At 35.8% G+C, this 16557-nt stretch overlaps 1 protein-coding gene across 1 annotated transcript in view; it reads right to left on the reverse strand.

Moving 5' to 3' along the window:
* EFHC2 (EF-hand domain containing 2) overlaps positions 1-16557 on the reverse strand; it is a 168753-nt gene that overhangs the window by 106369 nt on the left and 45827 nt on the right. The window lies entirely within an intron of this gene.

Raw genomic sequence — 16557 nt, forward strand, 5'->3', positions numbered from 1 at the left:
GGTGGGTGATTTGTATATTATATTTGTATATTATAATAATTCTATAATCCATATGGTTTGGTGTTAAATTATACATTTGGTAACTGTTCAATTTGCAATTTCTTTATTTCTAAAGATAAACCAAACAAGCATTTAATCTAAAAGGATATTAGATAAATAAAAATTGGTTAATAGTCGTGACATGTAAAGGGGGCTGTGGAGGAGCTTAGAGTGATGGGAGCCAAACTGATTGAGTCTTAGAAGCCACTGAGGAGATAAGTCTTGAATCTGAACTAAATTCCCAACACTTGTGTAATTCTAAAACTCTTTAGTTAACCAGTATATAATAATATCAACTGGTCATTCAAATTGCTCTGATTCTTTTTTATTTTATTTTTTACTAAATTCACCCTGACTGATGCTGTGATTCTTGACAGGGCCCAAATATATACCACTTTGAATTACTGTTCTCCAGAAGGGCTTCAAAAGCATCAACAGGACAGAAACAAAAGAGCTTTAGCTCCCCATTTGGCAAACTGCAGTCCTCCCTGAGAAATTAAAATGAACCCACATTTTAAGAAAAATATTTGAGTTATGAAATGTAATTTTATGAGCCAAAGCATATACCTAAATCCAGGAGTCCCATTATTGGATAAGGAATGCCTGCTGGGTGTGATGATGCATCTAGTCTCAGCTACTCAGGAGGCTGAGGCAGGAGGATCCCTTGAGCCCAGGAGTTTGGGGCTGCAGTGTGTTATGATCACTACTGTGAATAGCCACTGCACTCCAGCATAGGCAACATAGCAAAACCTTGTCTCTAAAAAAAAGAAAAATGGAAATTTTTTTTTTACCCTTGTAAACTGAATCTATGAAAATAGGCCCAGAATACTCCAGACTTCTCTAGTTTCCTTCAAGTGCATTTATCTAGATCCAGAAAAATCAGCTGGCTCCTATTTAGTTCTCAGCTCAAAAGTCACCTCTGCAGAGAAGCCCTCCCTGACTACCAATCTAGAGTAGTCACCTCACCTAGGAGAAAAAATCCTTGGCTCATTCTGTTTTAGCTCTATCATAGCACTCAGCACTGTTTGAGATCCTGTTGTTAATTTACTTGTATATTCATTGATTATCTTCCCCCCCCCCAAGCTGTAAGTTTACAAGCTTGTCAGTCTTCTTCACCACTGAATCCTGATGTTAGAATAGTGCCTGGAACAGAGCAGGCATTTTTAATTCAAGAAAGCAAAGATTTCTTGAATTAATATGTGAATGAATATCTGACTTTATTAACATATGGCAGTTAAAGACAATATTTGTGGGAGAGGAATAGAGAAACCATATTTCTAACACCCCTCTTTAATTTAAAGCCAAGGCAAGGATTAAAGACCACCTACATTCCGCTGTTAAATGTTATCCATAATAAAAAGAAATATAGTCAAGCCTTACCAGAAACTTGACAGTTCATATTTCCTATAAACAACACTGAGTATATCATAGATTTCTCCTTTGTTGTGAGTCTTTTGAGAAGAAAGTGTAAGGAAGCTGTAGTGCTTCATTTTCCTTTAGTAGAACAAAAGAAGTTAATGCAATGTGAAAGGCACTATTTGATTATATTTTTGAAGACAGAAAACCTTCAAAAACAAAGCCAAGGTTTTGAGTTAAGAAGATTTTTTTCTTAATTAATATACAGTTTAAATAGGCATTGCTGTGTGTCCTTCAACCCACAGGGGCCCTGAGGTTTTTATAAAGGATTGTAGGAAAGAGGGTCCCACAGACACACATTTTGTGGAAATACTGAGTTGTACGAAGTTCCACAGGATTTTTTTTTATTTGGGGATCTCACATGTCCTTTGATATGCTAATATGCATCATAAGTACACAACAAAGTATTGCTATAGTAAGTTATAATACTTACAGATTAATACGAGACACAGCTCAATGAGCTGAAGTTCTCTAAGAACACCAGCTTGGGAAACACTATCTCAGTCACACTCTCCTGGTTGCAATGTCCTTATCACATTTTGTACATATTTGTCTCTACTCACCACATTCCAACATCCTCTTTCATTTAGCTTTCTCATTACGTAAGCTCCATGAGAGAGCAATATGTTATTTATCTGTGCCTAGCAAAGTGACATACCAAGTGGGCACTTTAAAGATGGATGTGAAGGAATGATTACATTTATAAGTACACATTCAACAAGATAAACAGGAAATACACATGTTGTAATAAAAGTAATTTTCCTTTCTAAAATAATTATCTCCTTTTTATATGGGAAAAATACTTTTCTAACGTGCTCCTCCCTCTCTATGTTTTGTTATGGCAAATGTATGTATTATACTCTGCAGTATTTCTAACATATAGGAGAAAGCCTCGCCATAATTCAACTTTATTTCTTTAGGAATGGGAGTGATCAATGTAGTTCTGAGTGTAGAATATCAAGAGTGACCTAAATCAGAAATCACAATCTTTGTTTACTTATTCCATGAGTGAAATAAGGAACACTTCACCTATTCATGTCACTGGTAAAATCTTGCAATCCAAATGTGGGAAATTTGGGGCACTTTGTAGTTTTCTGTGTGACAGATACTCTATTGAACCTCAAAGAATTATTATTTAGCATTTATCTGTTTGTATGGCACTTGGTGTGTCTACTCTCATATTCTGGAGGCATCAGAGAGCTGTGAAGGCAGCCGGTGATCTAGAAATTCAATTTGCCGTTAGTGGTCCCTGGGCCATTAGTCAGTACAGAGTCACAGGGCTTCTCAGGCCCATTAACAGACTCCCTGAACCTTGGCAGTCCTTTTGGGGTATGTCAATATTTCGCTTCACTTAAGTTTTAGAAAGGCAGCAATTTCTACCTTTAAAAATCAAAAGGAACAAACTGCCTACTTTGTCTTGGGAGATGGAGGGATTTCATTTTTTCAGTTGGTCTTTATTCACATCTAACTTCATAATTCATACATGCTTATCGTAGAGTTTTTGAGACTACTAAAGAGCACAATGAGGGGATAAGATATTCCACAATTCTACCACTTAGAGACAATCACTTTAACATTTAGAGTAGCTCTAATTTTCTCTAATATTTCCAGAGTTACTGACCAATTCCAGCATTGTACTCCTTGAGTCAATTTTGCAAATTAAGATGTACTACAATGTTCACTTCATAATTAGTATAGCTGTACATTTTACTTCCTCTGAATTTATGATTTAAATATTGTTTTCTGTATTTTTTGTTTGCTTTTCTGAGCAAACAAGCTAGAGGTTTGTTAATTCTGTTGTTATAAAGAATCAGCAGTTGGCTTACATTTGTTTGAATCTATTTTGTTACTGAATTATAAAATTGTGCTTTAAAATTTAATTTTTTTTTCTTTCTGGTCTCTAATGTCTATTTTATTGTACATTTTCTAATGTCTTAAGCTAAATGCTTAGTTTATTTTTAATTTGGGGGGCAAGAACAAAGCATTCAGTAACACAAATTTGTCTGTAATTATAACTCTGCTGTATATGTAGACTTTTATTTTGATAAAGTTTACTTTTGCCCCTGTAAAAAATTAATATATATGTATTAAAAATATGAAAATAGGAAAAGAAATAAGTATAGCATTTCTATTACCTGAAACCCATTTTTGGTGTCTTTCCTAACCATAATTGTGATCCTATAACTATGTCAAATTGTATATTCTTTTAAATAATTCATGTTTTTCTGACTATAAAGCAATTCATATCCATACTTATTGAAGACTTATGTACTACAAAACCCCACCACCAACCTATATACAATGTTAATGTTCTGATGTGTTTTTACTTACAGTCTTTTTTAAAAACATAGTTTAAAACACAAAATATATATGTATATTAAGCAGAGTTAAGTAGAGAATATTTACAGGTCCTAGAGAAAGATAACATAAAGACAAGCTTTTTTTTTTTTTTTAACTACCAATTGAGAGAGATTTTAACTCTATTCATGGTAATTTTTGATTTTTAAAAAAAATGTCAGTTCAGGTATTCCCAAAAATTAATATCGACTGAAACTCACCTAAATAAAGAAAGGTGACATGTTTTTGGTTTTGCTATCCCTATCTTGAATTTAGGGCTTATTTTATGATTGTTTGTTAGTCTTTTATGTTTTAATAAATACTTAAAATGTTAACATGTTTTGAATTTTTTATTTCATAATTACCTATTATATGTTTATTCTCACTGCTCACCACATTTCATGACTTCCCTATGGTTTAACTGTTTAATTTGTTTTATCTCTTAATTGGCTGGATAGGCCCTCAAGCAACTTTCTTGGGAAAAGCATATAGATGACATATTTATGATAAGTTATATAACTGAGATCATCTTTCTGCTGCTTTCACTAATGAATAACAACCTTGACTGAGTCTAGAATTTGAGTCACAAACATTTTCCCCTAAAAGTTACAGATAGACATTGCTTCACTGTCTTACAGCATTTAATGTTGCTGAGAATTCTGATGCCCGCTTCTCCTTCTTTGGGGGTTAAACTACTTTTTCTGTCAGGATGCTTGGTAATTTCTTTGCTTTCTCCTTGAAATTAATATAAAATTTGCCAGGGTATGTGTGATTATTGGTTTCCTTTTTGGTTTTCTCTGGTACAAAGTAAATACTAGATCTGTAGATCTGTCTTTTTATAGTCCAGAAAGTTGGTTTTGTTTGTATTGTTTTCTTATGGTATGCTTAATCAAGTTGGTTGCTTTTAATCTAGCCTTTAATTCTTTAAGAACAACTGTCTGCACATTAGAGCTCCATCCTCTATCCAACCTTTCATTTTCTTGTTGCTCTTACATGCTTTTCTGCTGCATTTTGGGAGATTTTCTCAAGTTTGCCTTTTCATCTCACTTTCTCCAGTATGATTTTTTTTCTTTACTACATATAATGCATTTTTTAGTTGCTTCACATTTCTTCCTTCTTCACCAAGTTCCCTTTGACTTTTTGCCTACAGTGTCATTCAGCAATATTTTTAATTTTTCTCTTGTTCTATTTTCTCCTTCCAGCTCTCAGAGTTTGCTTTCATTGCTTACTTTGTGTTATATACCTCCTTGCAGTCAACAGAAAGCACAAAGCACATTGTTATCAAATATATTTATTTTCCTATAGAAAACATACTTTTAAAATAAATATCTTTCTTCCTCTGTCTCTTGAATGCTGTGTTCTCCGTTTATGTAGTGGAGCCTTTCAGAAACCTTATGTTGGGTTTCTTCATTCTTAAACAAAAAGCAGTCTATCCAGGCAGGTGTTTTCCCCAAAATAGGGTGGGTGGATTCCCTTTCACTACTTCTTCACTATTCATCCTAATATTCTTAGATTTCTCCTCTAAGTGGGAGACTGGTTAATATAAATTCATATACAGCAAGTTAAGAGCAGTAGGGATGGAGCTGGGACCATAGATAGTCCCCAGCAGGAAAAACTTTAAATTCTTACATATAAACATTTTATAAATTGACCTGATCTCCACTCTAGGAATAGAGTGGCCAGTCCTTTGTATGCCATTGCCTGTTGCATCAGAGAAAAGTTCAAATGCAGTACCTGCTTTCTGGGCCTCCTTGTTGATACTCTTAGCCATCAATGGTTGCGAAAGTAAAGCAAGTGGAAGTCCTCACAGGTTCTCCTAACCCCCAATTCAATTCTTGTCACTTTCTGAGGAAGTGAAATTACAAGTTGGTTTTGCTATATTCCTTCAAAATGATCCCATCTGCACTATATCAAGGGGAAATTCTTCAAAGTTTACAGTATGAAGATAGAACCCCTCCCTGGCCTCCTACACTAAATTAGTTTATCCATATTTAAAAATTTTGCAGTCATTTCAATTGAGATTGTGGTGGTGAAGGTACATCTAAATACCAATGCTCAAGTTATAATCTCACTTGAAATTTTCATTTTTTTCCTCTCACTTCATTTTTTGATAAATTTATGTTCCTATGGATACTGTGTTTAAATAGGCATATCTTATTTTAAGAAAACTCGAGTTATACAAACCTGAATCTCATTTAGCTTGTTGAGCATAAGAGACAGTCAATAAAGGTAAGTTACATAAATGAATGACAAAAAAGACAAATTACAGAAGGATAACTTCCAAAGAATTTTTCATATTACAAAAATATTATCATAAATCTATGTATAAGTTATACTCAAATTTTCATGACTAAATCTATGGTTTAAGATGAAATGTACCTGTATGGGCAGTATAAGTATTTGTGAAATTTAGTTTTACTTCTCTGCTTCTTAAGACATGATTTTATGATGCATAAAAGGGGAAGGGAAGTGGCTAGAATGTTAGAATGTTTTTCTTGAAGCTTTATCACTAATTAACTATATAACTGGAGCAAACCACTTAAATTCTTTGTTCACTAGTTAACCTTTCGTCAAAAATTAGAAAATTAACACTTGCTAACCACAGTGATAACCACAGCATTATTTAAAGGATTAAGAAAATTATGTATATGTGTAGCAGAGCTTTGGAGAGAAAAATGAATGTATAAAAATACTGAATAATATATAAATCAGTGTAGGATGCAAAGCTGGAAGCTTGAAAATACTGTCAAAACCATATCTAAAATAGTCTTTTCACATCCTTATGGAGTCTATTGAGCAAGGCAATTGAAAAACACTTGATATTACTAAAAGAGGTTCAGACCCACTGTTTAAAATCAGACTTACTGAAAAATGATACCAGGACTAGAAGAAGGGGGTCACCCTATCCAGCAGAGATCACATTGTTAATTATGGAGTTTTATAAGCTGAATAAAGAAAACTGTCATATTTAATATGAAAAATATAAAAGGAAAACAGTACCTACCATATAACCGATTATATATATATATATATATATATATATATAATTATTCCTTTATCTTTTCTAATATTTTCCCATATATACATATATATGGGGGTTGGGAGGGGGAGAGAGAGAGAGAGAGAGAATCCCTTATCTGAAATGCTTGGGACCAGAGTGTTTCAGATATTTTTTGATTTTGGAGTATTTGTATATATACAATGAAATATCTTCAGTATGGAACCCAAGTCTAAACAAAATCCAATTATGTTTTATAGACATGTTGTACACATAGTCTAAAGGTAATTTTATATAATATTTTTAATTTGTGCATGAAACAAAGTCTATGTACATTGAACAGAGAAAGCAAAGAAGTCACTAACTCAGCCACCCATGTAGACAATCTGTTATTTGGCATCACCACCACCATTTCTGACTCTGAATTTATATGCTACAGATAAGCAATCATTTTTCTTAAGCTTATTCATGCATAAGTACTTAAGAGTAAAAAATATGACACACCATTAATACAGTGACAAACTGTGTTTTAATTAAGCAGCAGAGTAGCATCACCAAGATATCTGTATCAGCTATTAAGCAACACCAAAACAAACATCAGGCTTTCCATCTCCACCTATGATGTTGTGTTTTGATTAAAAGGTTACTGTACACTGTATTTTTTTTAGGTGAGAAGAAACATCAGAACCAGTTGAGAGACCACGAAGTGGGTCCTCTAGGGATCAGGAGGCATTCTGCTGTACAGCTTTTTAAAATGTTTTTTCCAGAGTCATCTGCTTCATTAACACTGGTTTTTGTCTTAGAAGTCTCTTTCGTTTTATAAACTAGCATGATTTCTTGTGCTGTTATGAATGCACAACTGCTCTAGTTCTTCAATAAGCCCATCACATATTTTCACCACATCATCTATAGGCATTTTTCTACAGTGTTAACATCATCTTCATCATCACTATTATCATAATCACCTTGATTCAGAACCATTTTGGCTGTTTCACCATTGGTCAATGAATGAACAACTGGAGCCTCGTTATCAATGTTAAAAAAACTTCTTTGATATCCACTTCATCCAGCTTACTTATGGACTCTGAAGGTATATTCTTTGCATTTGTTAGTGGGTCAGACATCATCTTTTTCCTACTTGATTGATATATGGAATCCTTCAGTGTTACCACCTTGTTCATCATCATTACTAAACATAGTCATAGGTCAGACATTGTGCCAGGCATATGTATGTGCCAGACTGTGTCATTAGTTGCTGCATTCTAGGTGTTGGCAACAGCAGATATGGCATCCTGGCATCCTTCATGCTAAACTCCTTTTAAAAACTATCCATATCCACACTTCTATTCACTGCTGCTGGCATGCTGTTCAAGAAAGTGTTTTTATATTTACTCTCCATTGAGCTAAGGATACCCTGAATTCATGGCTGAATTAATAAAGTCACATTTAGGGGAAAGTACATGACATAAACATTATTTCTGATGAGAATTTCAGCTGGACAATGAGCAGAACAGTTGTCAAGGAATAAAAAACCTTGCAGTCATCATCCAGTCCAGCTTCTCTGCAGTGAATAGAAGATACTGGTATAAAATGTTTGTGAAACCAATCAGAAAAGATATCCCTGGTGATCCATGCCTTTTTGTTAATAATGAACTAGTAAGGAAAGTCACTCCTTGAAAGCAACAAGGATACAAGCCTTTGCCTATCACAGCTAGTTTACTTTTTATGCAGGCTTGCTGCATTAGCACATCCCAGCATAGTTATACTGTCCTTGCCTTCCTTAATTCTTGTGAGGGCTGTCCACCAGATGTAGTCAGTGTCTTTCTGGGGCAATAACACCAAAACAGCAATGTTTCATCAGCATTATAGACTTTCTACCATCAGATTTTCATCAGTAATGACCTTGGCAAACTCATCAATGAATTTCTCTATTGCTTCGTGATCAGCAGACGCTTAATCACCACAGATCTCTAAAATTTTAATGCCATGTTTTTTCTTAAATTTCTGCAACCTTCTTGTTGAATATTCACAGTTGCTTTTAATTTTCAGTTCATGTGAGAGATCTTTTCTTGTTTCATGATAAGCATACCATGACGTGGCATGTCTTCGGTGTGAGGCTGACAGATCTACTCTTTCAATACACAATCAAAATCTTCATTTTTAGCCTTATATAGTGTTTTTATATTTTTCATTAACTTCTGTTCATCACTTTCATCATAGAATTTCAACAGTTTTTCCTTCTGTTTCTTCAGGTCATGTATGGTGGTCATTCCAACACCATATTCTTCTGTAAGACGTTTCACACTTACACCACTGTCTAGTTTCTCCAGCAGCTTGACTTTCTGTGCTATAGATAAACATAATTCTTCCACTTTTTCTTATCATTGTTATACATAGGGGTATCTGCAGCCCTTTCTGACATTTTCAACATCTTTATACCACAGGTCAGAGAAAAAGAAAAAAAAAACAACAATAAGTAATGCACATAGGTCTTAGCCCCATGTGGGGCACTATGAGGGACTTTTTGTTAGTATGTCTGGTCTGCACATGTGCCATTTTATTACTCTTTGTGGGCATGCTAGCATCGGAGAATCTGAGCACATGTGGAAAAGATACATTGCAATTGAAAGGGGCTAAGGGTGGTTCTCCCTTGGGGGTGCTGAATAAACTGTACATTGTGCACCTATGTTTTGACTGCAACCGGTCACATGAGGTTAGGTGTGAAGTTTTCAACTTGTGGTATCATGTCAGCACTCAAAAAATGTGATACTCAACATGTGTGTGTATGTGTGTGTGTGTAAATCAGAGGGAATAATATGAGAACAAGGCAAAAACACTCCATGCCATCATTTTGAGATATTTTTATGTATTTTTTAAAGGCTGGATTCCACCCAAAAGAGGCAGAAGAAAGATGCTTGGATATGATGCTCTTTATATTTTCCTCCAACCCAAAGAATTTATTCTATAATTATTCTACAATAAACTGGACTCCCCAGTACAGTGGATTATCTTACTGTACCATTATTTACTTCCAACAAGTGCATCAACAGCCAAGGTCACAAAATGGATACTTTAAACTGAAAGGCTCCTTTATTAAAGGAAAATAGTATAAACCAAACCAGTTATGAAATACCTGCTAAGTTCAAAGATCTGTGTGGTAGATACAATATTCAATAAGACCATCTCTCCAGCTATGAACATTGTACAGTTAAGTAAAGGGAATAAGACTATATAAAATTACTGCAAAACAGGGTATGGTACCTCCAAATAATTATAACGCCTTGAAGATAAAGCTAAAAGCCATTAGGAAAAACTCAATAACATCTTTAAAAATCCACTCAGTATATTAACAGTGCCATGTGTCAAGCACTGTGCTAAGCTCAGAATTCAAAACTAAATAAAATAGCCATCATTTATAAGCCAGTACTTATAATGGGTCAGGCATTGTGTTAAGTGCTTTTATAGTCTGTCTCATTTACTCCTCACAATACACCTATAAAACAAGTAATACTGTGATTCTCTTTTTATAGAAGAAGTCAAGGTTTGGGAGTTAAGTAATTTACCCAAGGTCTCAAGGTAAGAGAATGGGAAAGCTGGGATTAGAACTCAAGCTACCTAGTCTCAGAGGCCACAAGCTTAACCACTATCCCCCAAACTGCCACAAAATCCCACCTCACTCCTGCTTTGTGGGGGACACAGAGAAGAGTAATAGGGGTTTATGAAATTGCTTCAAAAGGAGGGGGAAGTGCTAAACCACTGGAAAGCACTAAGAAGAAGGCATCACAGTGGATGTAACATCTGAAATGGTTCTTCAATGGGCTGAAAGATGGGGGAAGTGGACAAATGAGGAAGGGCATTCTCTGCATAGGGAACAGCATATGCAAAATTATGGGATCATAGGAGTGCTTGGGACATGGGATACTGCAAGGTCGTTTTTTGTAGCTGAGGGCTGAGTGGGGAGAGGGGAGCAGAGTAAATGAGACTGCAAAAGTGCAAGAGCCAAGATGTGCACCATCTGGGGGATGGTCATGATGGAGACTCAGACTTTTGGGGGGAGGGGGGGAAATGGGCATTTATTGAAACCTTAAAATCTGTACCCCCATAATATGCCAAAATAAAAAAAATAATTAAAAAAAAAAAAAAAAAGTGCAAGAGCCAAAAGATAGGCAGTCCCTAGGCCATGCAAAGGAGATCAAAGTATTCTAAACATTTTGGAAAGTTAACTCTATAACACAGTGGGCAATTGAGAAAGGGAATCATATTGAAGGCAGGGATGCCATTGAAGAGGCTACTCTCTAGGTCAAAGATGATGAACTAAGATAGCAGCAGTGGCCTTGGAGAGAAGGAGACTGAGGAGGAAATTTCAGAGGGAGACAAGAGAGGACTTAGGTCAACTGGCATCAGAGAGTGTAACGGCGATTCTCTTATTTAAGTGTAAACAAAAATATATAATTTGGTAAGTAAACATTTACATGTAACTGAAATAACAAGTCAGTATGGCCCAATATTGGCAGGGTAGTATATTGAAAGAAAAGGCTCAGCAACTAATAGCAATTGAAAAGCCTGTCTCATCTTCACTTAGGCCTCTTAAGAAAATCAAAGGTTATCCAATTTATGCTCCACATCTACACTTCCCCCCAAAAGGCTTTTCCTCTCTTTTTCCATTCTCACAAGTCTATTTTTATAACCATTGGCTCTATGATCTCTTTCTCTCTCTCTCTCTCTCTCTCTCTCTCTCTCTCTCTCTCTCTCTCTCTCTCTCTCTCTCTCATCCTGCCCCCTTTCCTACATCCCCCAAAGATTAAGAATCTGACCGAAAAATTAAGAAGAATCCTTAGAGGATGAAGGAAGGGGTAAAGTGGGGTGAACAAAGACAAATTTTTGTTCAGGAAGGGTATGGGGAAAAAGAGAAAGCTGGGAACACGCATTAATAATACTATCCCCATTATGTTTCAGTGAGAACCCAAGCTTCCATTATAAAGCTTACTGCAAAAGCCAACGAGACCAGAATCGAAACTACAATTTTGGCCAGGCGCAGTGACTCATTCCTGTAATCCCACAACTTTGGGAGAGCAAGGTGAGAGCATTGCTTGAGCCCAGGAATGCGAGACCAGACTGGGCAAGACAGTGAGACCAGTCTCTACAAAAAAATAAGAAAAACTAGTTGGGCATGATGGCACAGGTCTGTAGATCCAGCTACTCAGGAGGCTGAGGTGGAAGAATCACTTGAGCCCAGTAGTTTGAGGTTGCAGTGAGCTATAATGACATAACTGCAGCCTGTCCAGCCTGTCTCAAAAAAAAAACCAGACTTGGAGTCTTGCTATATTGCCTCGGCTGGCCTCAAGCTCCTGGGCTCCAGACATCCTCTCACCTCAGCCTCCTGAGTAGCGGGGATTATAGGTGCACACGACTACACCTGGCTCTCCTATGCTGGTTTTAAACTTTTCATAGGTTTGGTTTGCTGGATTTTTTCCTTTTTCCTTTCTCTTTCCTTCTTTTGCTTTTTTTCTTTCTCTTTTTTCCCTTCTGGCTCTCCTTTTATCTCCCGTTCTTCCTCACTCCCTTCTTTCTAATACAATTTCACCTACTATGTTACAAAGGGCAAAAAAGCCACAGATGGTCATGCAGACAAATAGTTAAAATACAAAGTAATAATGCTGTTGTAAAATTAAATTTACAAATATAAAGCAAGGTTCTTTTAGTTGTATTATGATGAAAGTAACTTACTTTGAGTCAGGGTTAGGGCAAATGTTTCAGAGGACTTGAAAAAATATAGTTTTGATTTATTTTTGATATTCAAATATAAATGCAAAAATAAATGCCCTGAAATACTGGATGAAAGAATCAACAAGTAGAATCGGAGAGAAATAGAATAAAATACACTCAAAACAGACTTCCTGTTTTAAACTGAAAGGTGGGAAAGAACAGAGTAGATTGCAAAGGAAGTAGAATTTCAACTAAACATAAAAAGACCTACATGAAGTTTCTATAACCTAGATGATCATGGTGTAAAAACTATGAGTACAATTTCTGAATAATGCGGATGTAAACACAACTGTAGTAGTCTATTACTGACTGCTGTTAGTTCAGAATAATGAAACAATAAGTAATTAAAAAAGTTATTTATTGCCTTTCCTCCTAAAAGATCATTGCTAAAATAGAAGAGACATCACAAAATCTTTTGTGTAGATAATATAAGACTTTTTTTTAACTACCCTAATACCCCCAACATAAATGATGCATGGAGGAACAGCTGGGAAGAACAATGCATCAATAGCTTAATGGCTGCTTTTTAGAACTCACTGGTCTCCATGATAGCATCTACAAACTTAATATTCTGGAATATGCCAGAATTTATGCCAAAGAAAAATGTAAGAATCTTGCAGCATAAGTGATGGCTGGGATAGGCCCAGCTTATGCTTCACTTCCCCTAGGAACACTGCACTTCCAGCCCCATGTAAGGAAATAAGCCAAGCCTTAGACAAAAGATGAGAATTAATTCTTCATGACTATCTACTATGAGTTGGGCAACTGACATGCATTGTCCATTTGATGTTCACAGCAACTCCCAGTTGGGTTTTGTTATTCTCATTTCACACAGATGAGGGAACTGAGACCAGGAGAGGTTAAAAACATAGTTCTATGTAGTATCTGGGGTGGTGGTTACACATATGCATACATTTGTCACAACTCATGGAACTGTATGCTTAAAATGGGTGCACTTTATTGTATGTAAATGATATATCAATAAAGTTGATTTTAAAAATTAAAATAAAGTTTACCTCAATAAAATTGATAAAAATGAAGATTTGAACCATAAAATCCTGAAGAAATATAGATATTCTACATCCTGATCCTGGTGGTTGTTACATGAATCTATACATGGGATAAAATTTCATAGAACTACAAACTAAAGGGGAAAAAATGAGTGCATATAAAAACTGGTGAAATCCAAATAAGATTTGCAGTTTAGTTTTATATTTATATTTATATTATTTATATTTATTGGTGTTATAACCAATGTCAATTTCCTGGTTTGTTTTTGTTTTTGTTTTTGTTTTATCATGTTGCAGAAGGCAAAATCCTGGATTTGATAATGTATTATGGTCATATAAGACGTTATTATATCATTGGGGAAAGGGTACACAAGAGTTCTCTACTATTTTTGTGACTTATTGTGAGTCCAAACTTACTTCAAAAAAATTTTTTTAAAGAATACAGCTAGATTATGTGGTCGGTGTTTGTACTATCACCCACTATCAATGTTACAAAAGGGTGAGCTTATCATAGGACAGAATCCTGAAAACACAAAATCAAGGATGGTAAATAATTTTTTTAATGTTTCAAATAAAACTGCAGCTGGTTTGAATTCAGAAGGGGAAAGTACATAAATAACCAAAACTTCTATAGATTAAAAATTCAGAACAAAATATAAATCAGACTAAAATTTAAGTCAACAAATCAAATAGTAACTATCAGTTTCTTCCTAATTATTGAACTAAAATCTTACAAATGATAAGGATTTTATGCTAAAAAAATAATTGATGTGCATGGAAGATGACCATGTAAAGAGGTAGCAAGAGGGCAGTCACCTATAAGGCAAGGAAGTAGGTCTCAGGAGAAACCAACCCTGCCAGCACCTTGACCTTGAACTTTCAACCTCCAGAACTGTGAGAGAATAAATTTCTGTTGTTTAAGCCACCCAGTCTGGCCGGGTGTGGTGGCTCATGCCTGTAATCCTAGCACTCTGGGAGGCCAAGGCAGAAGGATCACTTGAGGTCAGGAGTTCGAGACCAGCCTGAGCAAGAGTGAGACCCCATCTCTACTAAAAATAGAAAAAATTAACCATGTGTGGTGGCATGCACCTGTCGTCCTACCTCCTTGGGAGACTGAGATGGGAGGATTGCTTTAGCCCAGGAGTTGGAGGTTGCAATTAGCTATGATGATGCCATTGCACTCTACCCAGGGCAACAGAGCAAGACTCTATTTAAAAAAAAAAAAAATTCTGGCTGCTACTGGGTGAGAAACAGAAAAGCAGCCCCTGACATCTACAAGCCAGCCTGGCACCAACAGCTAGGCCTTGGTGTATTCCTGTTGAACAAGAACAATTTCAGAGATCACCAACATCAGACAAGGCCACTCTGTGACTGTGATGAAACAAAACAAAACCAAGACCACTCCATAATCACATCTGAACACAGGTAGAAAATGAACATTGTCCAGCCACAAAATGCCAAATATCCTCCTCTCCTGGCTCATAGGAGTGACAGCTGCTTCTCTCCCAAATACAGCTGTAACCTTGCTCTAGTCTGCTCCCTCTATAAATGAGATTTATTAAGATACTCAATCATAAAAATAACCCTCCTTCCTGATAGCACCCAATCCAAAGCAAAGCCCCACTTCCTTAATCATTCCCCAAAATTACCTAACACAAGCCCAAATCCTATAATAAGTCTTTTCTAATAACTGTTTCCTTAGACATCCCATGGCTGTTCAGGGTGTATGTTTTCCCTCACTGCAAATGAGCAAAAACAAACTTGTTCAATTAAAAAAAAAATCAAGATGACTCAAGAGACCAAATTATATTTTTAAAATTTATTTTTATATTGTTTAAAACATAGAGTCACATAGGCTACATAAATAATCAGCTCAATACAAACTCAATGTCAATTAATGCAAAATTATTAAAATTCTAATTCTGTGGTCAGTAGTTTTGATTATAATTATTATGTTTACAATAGATGGAAAAAATGAAGTAATATTTTTAAATGCATGCATACCCCATAAGATCAACCTTTATCCTGCCACTTACTATAATAGAGTCATTTGTAAAATAGCAAACAAATTAGGCTAACTAGGAGCCATTGACAAATGAAAAGAAATGAGAGCATAATTATACAGTCTATGTAAATGGTGCTTAACAGCCAGATAAAAGTCATATAAAAACATTCAGTCATTTGTGTGTTTCTAACTATTCTGATTTTTTCTAAAAGCGCTAATGATAGATCTTATATGATAGCAACCTCAACGTAGCATAAACTGCTAAATGCCAAATTTCAATTAATAATGAAGCAGAGAGTGCCTGGTGTAATTAGAAAGAGCCTCAGGGCAGGAGATCCAGGGTCCTGGCTCAGTTCTAGGATGAACAAGCTAAATTTGACCTTAGTCAAGTCTTATACAAACTTCTAGAGGTAAAGAGATCAGCTAACCAATGCCTGCCTTATAACCAAGGAAACTGAGGCTCAGAGAGATAAAGTGACTAAGCCACAATCACACAGTTAGTAATGGGAGGACCAGGACCAGAACCAGTGTCTCCAACACCTCTCAGACCCTAGCCCCCGCTCCACTTCTTGCACATGATTCCTCCTTTATACAGCGAAGGCAGCCATTGATGTTTGCTTCTTCCTTATGGAGGTACTGGGATAATGACTGGAAATCACTGGTGTGAGTGGTACATTTTGTAGCTTGGACAATGTTCATGTTCTCTCTGTGTTCATATGGATTATGATTATGGAGTGGTCTTGTTTTTATCTTAGTCCATCATGGCCTGGTTTTATTTAAATGAATTCAATGAAATAACTAGTCTTTGGGAAGTGAATGCAGTGTCAGGTAAAATTCTTTGGGCTATTTGTATAAATCGCCCCAGTGCCAGAGATTCTAAGCAAGTAGGACTGTATTTTTCAATGGGAACATTACTGGCATTTGAGGTAGAACAATTCTTCCCAGTATGGGTTTGCCTTTCCCACATCACAGGATGTGCCATACAT

Source organism: Microcebus murinus, chromosome X (genome assembly GCF_040939455.1).
Source record: "Microcebus murinus isolate Inina chromosome X, M.murinus_Inina_mat1.0, whole genome shotgun sequence".
In the NCBI taxonomy this organism is placed as follows: Eukaryota; Metazoa; Chordata; class Mammalia; order Primates; family Cheirogaleidae; genus Microcebus; species Microcebus murinus.